General features: G+C 37.4%; 1 pseudogene; it reads left to right on the top strand.

The window, feature by feature from the left end:
- The first annotated feature begins 4,507 nt into the window (after positions 1-4,507).
- Positions 4,508-7,863, top strand: LOC127977352 (extracellular calcium-sensing receptor-like; annotated as a pseudogene).
- Positions 7,864-8,949: the final 1,086 nt, after the last annotated feature.

Below are 8,949 nucleotides of genomic sequence, written 5' to 3'. Positions count from 1 at the left end.
AGAGGACGGAGATGGTAAGTCTCAGTAGCGGTTATCTCAACTACAAGGAGAGCGTTGTGTTAGTTGCTGCACAACTAATCAAACAAAATAAACTTTAAGTGAAAGAGAGTTGTCTTTCTAATTTATTTGAACTCGTAGTGAGGGATAACAATGTCTCCTTTTAGGGCTCAGGTTTGTCGTTCCCAGGCTAGGATACACAAAGTAAAGAAATGGTAAGAAAAAGTAAAATTAAAAAAATTTAATAAATGGGCAAAATATGCAAAAATGAAATTAAAACGAGGAAATCAATACGTAAAACAATAGTGGTTAAGTGTATAACCAAAACAGGAAGAGGGGTAAAACGCATTCAAATAAGTAAAGGTCTGAATAGCATATATTCAGATGGGTAATAAATAAATTAGGAAGAATAAGTTTACTTAACTTCCAGAGTTCAAGGCTTATTCATTCCTAAAATAATTAGACCCAAAAGAGAATACTAGAAATAAAAGATCATATGAAATGATCTGAAAGGGAAATTTTAAATGCTTCCAAATAAATTTAATGTTTCAATTAAATTTCAATTTGACAATTAATAATTGTGAGTCAGTATTTCCCTTTCTAGTAAAATCAAAATAAGTGGTCTAGTGAGAAAAGAGAGCGATACAAAGAAAGAGACTAACAAGTGTTAGTTAAGATGTTTAAAATGGTTAAATCACGTCAGCGTTGCCCAAACACACATTATTCTACCACTGGATGGTAATGCTAACGGCTAACCTTCAAGGCTAGTGGCTTTAGTATAGACTTCAATGTAAATGCAATGGTTTCGTTAGCTTAGCGAAACCGCGGAGTTTGTGCGCTGCGCGTGCACAGTTCAGAGTTGCTCCGGAAGTACGTTAGGCTTCCGGGTCACGTTCGTCACTATGGCAACCAAAACACATTCTAGTGGATTAGCACATGAATCGTTGCATTGTTGCAAATACAGTTAAGCATGTTACATGAAATGTTGGCTCATTTCAACACTGTACAAATAACAACACCGCCTTTCAGTTGGTTTTGCGATGTGGCACTTAAACTCTCAGTTTGTATAGAGTTAAATTTATCTTAATTCAAATAGCAGCTTCCTGCTGTAGTTATTATATCAATCTCAGCAATTTGATTCTCCGTGCCAGTTTTTCTGGACACAAACATAAAAGTTTTCCTTCGCTGTTGGTACACAGTTAAAATTTACTTGATCAAGCTTCTAAAACACTCCCATTCAAATTACTCTCGGGCACACGCAGTGTTACGCGAGATTGCATTCACTTTGTGAACGGATACAAATGGACAAACATTGTTCTCTAATGTTTAACGTTAACTTAGGGGAGTCGAATATCAAATTTGATTCGGCAGTGGAACACGCACTGGCAATCAAACTATATGAAATATGAATACGGGGACTTTGATAAATAGATTGAGGAACCCGCTCAAAACTATTCTTTATTCACCGATTTATATCCCTTTTGAAACACTAACAGTTTAGCTCCGTTCAGCAAACAGTGACTGAGATAGCGTTTGAGACACTGGAACACGCAGTGAATCAAATCAGCTATAAAACAAGGCATTACACAAATGAGGAACACGCTCAATTTCTACCTTATTGTACGTTCTCAGATGTTTACTTTTAAGTTCACTTACTGCTGTTAACAACGGGGAGACGGACTCCAGTTAAAGTCTCCTCTAGCTCCTTTCATTCAAGCGGGAGGGCGCGCGCTGCTTACGTCACGCGTCACACACACATACTCAGGTCTCGCATGCTTCTCATCTTTCATTCCTTTAGCAAAATCAAAGATTAAATAACTTGGTTTATGCTCACAATTTAGATTAAACTGCCCGCATTCTCCACCATTATAAATGTAAGGGAAACAGGTCAATTTAGCTCAAAGGGAATCATTTAAGATTTTAAAGGGAATTTGAACAGAATCACTGTTTCACGGCTGTTCACGGAGACGCGCCTGCGGTTCAGTGAACGAGCCGTTTAACATCAAATCTGCGCTGGATACTAATATCCAAACTATAGTGAAAACACTATCAATTAGCACAGTAACAAGATCGGCAGTTTAAGACATTAACTTGTAAGCACAAAACACAAGATACTTCTCTTTTCAATATGAATAAGGCTTTATTAGATAAATCTAAGACATATAAACTAATCTAACATAAACGCACGCACACACACATTCACACAAGTTGCAGGAAGGTCAAAAGTTAGGGAAAGATGAGTTTAAGAGAATGGAAATATGGAATCCCAAGTTAACAGCAATACGTTAAATTGCATAAACATGAACAACCATCAATCACGTAATTAGCGCTCGCATTGAGTTCCTCAATGAGGTTAAAATTATATTAGATACACCAGTAAAGGTCACAGTCTGGAGGTAAAGTTACTTGCATCTCCTGTGAAGAAGGAGCCTCGGTGAAAGGGCTATCCCGAGGTCGTTGATTGGCTGGAAGTTCAGTCTCTGAAGTGACGTCTTGGGAAGCCCGTGGTTGTTGGGCGTTGGCTGAAAGTGCAGAGTCGTGTTCGCTGGTTGAAGTTGAATGGACGTTACAAAACTTAACTCAGAACACGAAACTCTCAAACGGAAAAGAAAAGAAATAAAGTTTGACGAGACTAGGTTGTGTTCCTTCTCATAGTAGCAGCAGGCAGGCACGCTGGAACCGCGCTCAAAGAACAATGATGACTACCGCATGGCTAGATGCTACAAGCTAAAGCTAGGTAGCAAAGCTACAAGCTAAAAGCTAAGAGCAGGCATGACTGATAGCACGAGCAAGGCTGGAACTAAAAGCCGACATGGCTAATAGCAGCAGCTAGACTAGAACTAAAAGCAGACTAAAAGCAAGGCATGACTAAAAGCGAAATTACATCGTGTCCAAAGTATTTAAAACTTCCTGTTGGCCACCCCTCAAATGTTGCCTTGACCAATCAGATATGTTCTTGAGTCTTGGGTATCATAAATCATTTGTTTATCTTACCAAGCATGTGGTTCTTGCCTCACAGGGTCTAATTTTGGACATGATTCCTATAACATGATTATGATATATTTTACAAATAAATGATTGTCAGGGCAATATCAAGCAAGAAAATTCAATCACACACATATCAAACACGACTATGTACCCTTCAGCTATACCATAGTCATTTAAAGAAAACATACACGATAAGTGATTATAACATGATAGTCAAATGTGTGGGTTACACGTAAATGAATATGGAGTTAAGCAATAGAATGATTCATTCATAAGTCTTTTTTGAGTTCATTCTGGTCCATATATAATGTATAAAAAGGGTTTCTTTGCCATTCTCTGGCAAAGGACTTTTCTGTGAAGACAAAGGTTTAAAGCCCTTCCCCCTTAGGAATTTCAGTCTGGTTTCACTGGCTGGGGGGGGGGAGTCAATGCAAGTATTTAACTTGATCTCCTGGGTTTACATGTGATGTCCAGCGTTGCATTCCAATCACGAACAATAAATTTGACAATCTCTTCTTTGAATTAAAATTGTCAATAATTGTTCTATTGGTGTTAATGTTGAAAGCTGTTGTGTGAACAAGTTGGTTGGTTGGTTATCTTGTTTGGTTCCTGTGGCACTAGAACTGATTTATGACTTCCTGAGGAATTCAGCTCATGTTTCAATGCACACAGCTCTGATAGACTCTTTGATTTGTCTGATTTGACTCATTTCTGCTACAATTTATTTGTTTAATTTTATTATTATTACTATATAAATATTAAATAATTTCTTTAATGAAATTATACTCTAAATTATAAACTAAAACTGCCAGTAGGTGGTGGTAAAAGTCTTAATGATTAATTCATCGAGTCATTTATTCATTCATTTGATTTGTTCAAATGGCTGATTCATTCAGGAGTGAAGTAAATGGTTCTTTATGAATGGTTCATTAAATCATTAGGCGTGTTTGTCTTGAAGCGGGTCATCACCATCAGATCGGTGTGTAACATCAAAGTACCACAAGAGCTTAGAGAGCAGACGACTCTTTGTGCTTTTGAATCGTTCGCGTGTACTTTGATGTTATACACCGATTGCCCCATATCTTGAATTTTAGGGATTTTCTCTAGGCTCCATCACGCAGTAAGATGTTGCCCTGCCTCATATTAGTCATCAGTCGACTGTATGAAATGGCAGATGATCCACATAGGTCTGGGGCGGGGCAAGTGCGTTAAATGCGTTAATAATTTTAACACATTATTTTTCTCCATTCTTAATCTAATTAACACGTTAAATTACCAGGCTTAGTCCCTATACATATTAAGTCAAATATTCTAACTTTAAAGAATACACATTTGACCTGAAACCTAACTAAAAACAATTACAAATAAAGTATGCTAATTCAAGAAATGGATAATGAAATATAGACACCATTATCTCCAGGCATGGGCACTTGGCACCGCCTGCTCTCTAAAAGTAACACCCCCATGACCTTCATTATAAATAAGTCAAAAGAACAAGTAAGTGGGTCAGAAAATAAGAAAGATGTGGACCACTCTAATTATCTTCCTGTATCTTTCCTTTAAATTTATTTCTGCAGCTTCAGTCCTAAGATCAGGTACCTGTCAGCTTCAGGGACGCTTCAGGTTGAATGGAATGTACCAGACTGGAGATGTCATACTCGGAGGCCTGTTTGAGGTTCACTTCCTCACAGTGTTTCCAGAGCTGAGCTTCAGAACAGAGCCGAAGCCACCGTACTGTGAGCAGTGAGTCTGGAGTGGATAAGTATAGCTATACAAGGATATACAAGCTATACAGTGTTTATTGCTAATGTGAATTTGCTCAAATGCTGTTTCACTTATTTTTTTATTTGTTTCTTTCCTTTTTGTATTACCTTTTTAGAACTGTTAAATATCAACATTTATCCTACTTTTTCTTAGATTTGATATGGCAAGTTTCCAGCAGGCACAAACCATGGCTTTTGCTATAGATGAGATCAATAAAAATCCAAACCTGCTGCCTAACATCACTCTTGGTTACCATCTTTATGACAACTGTGTGATGCTAGGAATGGCATTCCGGGCTGCCTTTTCTCTGGTTAGTGGAACAGAGGAGTCCTTCTCTAACCTCAACTGCACTGGCCCACCTCCAGTCATTGGGATTGTCGGGGATTCAAATTCCACTCCTTCTATTGCAATTTCCAGTGTTCTGGGGCTATTTCGAGTACCTATAGTAAGATTAAATTAAATGACATACATTGTATTTAAATTTTCTGTACTTTTCAGTATGTTTCTGTATACCAGTTTTCATTAGGATCAGAATCTTTCTATTGCTTAAAATAATGTCTGTATGTAAATAATAGTCATGCAGCTCTGTCTTTCTTTATCTTGCTCTTTTTGTCTCTCCTCTTGCTTTTTCTTTATAAGGTAAGCTACCTTGCCACCTGTTCCTGTTTGAGTAACAGAGAAAAATACCCATCTTTCTTCAGAACAGTCCCCAGTGATGCTTTCCAAGTGAGGGCAATGATCAAGATTTTAAAACATTTTGGATGGACTTGGGTTGGTCTTGTCTACAGTGATGAAGACTATGGCAATCACGCTGCTCAATCCTTCCTCCAGGATGTGCAGGTGTTTGGAGGGTGTGTTGCTTTTTCTGAAATCTTGCCTCTAGATAACAACCGCAAAGACATTCAGCATACAGTGGGAGTGATACAAGCCTCTACAGCGAGAGTGGTGGTGGTTTTTTCCACTTCAACATATCTGTTGCCTTTGATGGATGAAGTGGTATTGCAGAATGTAACAGACAGACAATGGATTGCAAGTGAAGCCTGGTCTACTTCACACTTATTTCACACTCAGCGTTTTTTGCCCTTCCTAGGGGGCACACTGGGCATTGCCATTAGGCGTGGAGAGATTCAAGGACTTCATGAATTTCTACTACATCTCCGTCCTAATAATGATCAAAGAAACAATATGGTGAGAATCTTCTGGGAGAACATGTTTAAGTGCAGATTTAACATTGGAGGAACAGGAGAAAAAATGTGTTCAGGGCAAGAGGATCTGAGCAACACAGATACATCATACACTGATGTTTCAGAGCTGAGGGCCTCATATAATGTGTATAAAACAGTTTATGCAGTGGCACATGCACTTCATGACCTGATGCAGTGTGAGGAGGGGAGAGGACCATTCAGTGGGAACAAATGTGCAGATATAACCAACTTGCAGCCCTGGCAAGTAAGGCACAAATATATAGTGCAGATTATATCACATAAAATAAAGAACTATACACCAAATTAAAATAAGTAGCACCATATATAACAACTATCCTGTCTACAAACTATACAGCTGGTTCACTACCTACAGAAAGTGAACTTCACCACAGGTTTTGGGGATCTTGTTTCATTTGATAAGAATGGAGATGCTCTGGCAATCTATGATGTGCTGAACTGGCAGCCAAGCTCTGATGGGTTAATTGTTGTCCGCACAGTTGGTGTTGTAAATGAAGGGGCAGCAACAGGAAAGGTGCTCACACTGGACGAGGAAGCATTTTACTGGAACTTTGAGACAAAAAAAGTAATTAACACTGCATGTTAATCATCTTTTTTGCAGATACATAGTCTGAATACTGGTCAAAGTTATGATAAAACAAATGAGAATAAATTAATGAAAAGATGTTATCATGTAAAACAGATGACAGATACATGACAGATTATGTCTCTTCCAGCCCCCACGGTCTGTGTGCAGTGAGAGCTGCCCCCCAGGAACCAGACGTGCCAGGAGGAAGGGTCTTCCTGTCTGCTGTTTTGACTGCTTGCCATGTGGAGATGGAGAAATTTCTCATACAACCGGTGATGACAGTATAGACAGTAAAATAATAATAATAATAATAATAATAAATAATAATAATAATAATTTCCTATTTTAACATTCAAATATATTTTATCAAATGTAATTATTTTTCCCTCCTTCAATTTTTGTCTCCCCAGATGCTGATGAGTGTACAATATGTCCTGATGATTTCTGGTCCAATCCAGATAAAGACAGGTGTGTTCCTAAAGAAGAAGAATTTTTATCATATGATGATGCTCTGGGAATCTCTCTGACCACTGCTTCCCTGCTTGGCACCTGCTTCTGTGCTCTTGTGTTGGCCATCTTTGCTCATCACCGTAACACCCCCATAGTACGCGCCAACAATTCAGAGCTCAGCTTTCTGTTGCTGTTATCACTTAAACTGTGTTTCCTGTGTGTGCTACTGTTCATTGGTCGGCCAAAGTTGTGGACATGTCAGTTAAGACATGCTGTGTTTGGCATAAGCTTTGTCCTGTGCATCTCCAGCATCCTGGTCAAAACTATGGTGGTAATAGCCGTATTCAAGTCATCTCGACCAGAGGGTAAAGGTGCAATGAAATGGTTTGGAGCAGCTCAACAAAGATGCACAGTTCTGGTCCTAACAGCACTCCAGGTGATAATATGCATTGTCTGGCTTTCAAATGCTTCTCCAACACCCCTAAAAATAGCCAGTATATTAGCTCCAAAATAGTATATGAATGTACCATTGGTTCAGTGGCCGGGTTTGCAGTGCTTCTGGGATACATTGGCTTCCTAGCAGCAGTTAGTTTCCTGTTAGCTTTCCTGGCAAGGAACCTTCCAGATAATTTTAACGAAGCGAAGTTCATCACCTTTAGCATGTTGATCTTCTGTGCTGTGTGGATTGCATTTGTTCCAGCATATGTGAGCTCACCAGGGAAATATGCAGTAGCCGTGGAGATATTTGCCATCCTAGCTTCTAGTTTTGGATTACTGGTTGCCATATTTGCCCCAAAGTGCTACATCATCCTTTCACATCCAGAGAAAAACACTAAAAAAAACATAATGGGAAGAGAAACACAAAATAAGTAGCTCTACATTACTGTGATAAAAAAAAATAAAAAAATATTAGAATTCTAATTTGACTCCCTCTTATACTTTTGAGTTTCATCTTCATAAATAAGCAACACCTTTTTGTGTGATGTATTAAGCACTACTTATTCTGAAGACACTTTTAAACCAAGCAGCTGTCTCAAGCACTCAGTCTTTAGGCAATAAAGTATTAAAGCAATAAAGGTAAATGGAATGCAACACATAAACCCACAAGGGGTAATAAATGTACAGAGAAAAGGCAAAAATAGGATTGCTTGAAATATTTTAACACAGTTAAATCTAGAAATAAAATGCATTTTCTGAGGAATGTGGAGTGATGAAAGGTATGAAAGGAAGAGCTGAAAATGTTCCTCTTCCATCAGCACTTAACTGTATCCTGATCAATAAATAAATAACTAATCTTTCTCTATGTTTCCACTATTTTTTAGTCCCTCTTTTTCTGTTTGTACTATTCTAATGTCTGAAGCGTTGTCTCAGGTTTATTGTCACTTTATGAACATTATCTTGTTGTATTTCTTATTAGTAATTAGTAAGTCACTTTTGATAATACAAAAGCTAAATTATTAATTCATTAATTAATTAATACTACTACTAATAATAATTATTATTATGATGAAGTAGTGGAGAGTGGGGCACAACGTAAAACTTTTAGACATTTCAAGTTTGTGTAAATCCACTTGGGGTTCAGAGTATCTGAACCCCAATATCACACTTTTCTAGTACAAATATGTCACTTTGTTTCATAATAACAGTGTATGTTTTTTCTTTAATTACCATATATATATATATATATATATATATATATATATAAACTAATATAATATATATATATATATATATATATATATATATATATATATATATATATATATATATATATATATATAACCAGCTCTTTACAAAAGTGTTGAATCATTTTCAGGAGGGGATTTGACTATTGTTTCCTTTTACTCATTAGTCAAAAATGTAAAACACAGAAATAGCATGTTTGCAAACACGGATGTGAGACAAATTAGACACTTGGTAGACAAAAGCAAATATATCACAATCTGTTGACACTTTTAT

The sequence above is a fragment of the Carassius gibelio genome, chromosome B18, assembly GCF_023724105.1.
Source record: "Carassius gibelio isolate Cgi1373 ecotype wild population from Czech Republic chromosome B18, carGib1.2-hapl.c, whole genome shotgun sequence".
Taxonomy (NCBI): Eukaryota; Metazoa; Chordata; class Actinopteri; order Cypriniformes; family Cyprinidae; genus Carassius; species Carassius gibelio.
The sequence above is the reverse complement of the archived record's forward strand: the minus strand, read 5'-3'. Positions and strand labels throughout refer to the sequence as shown.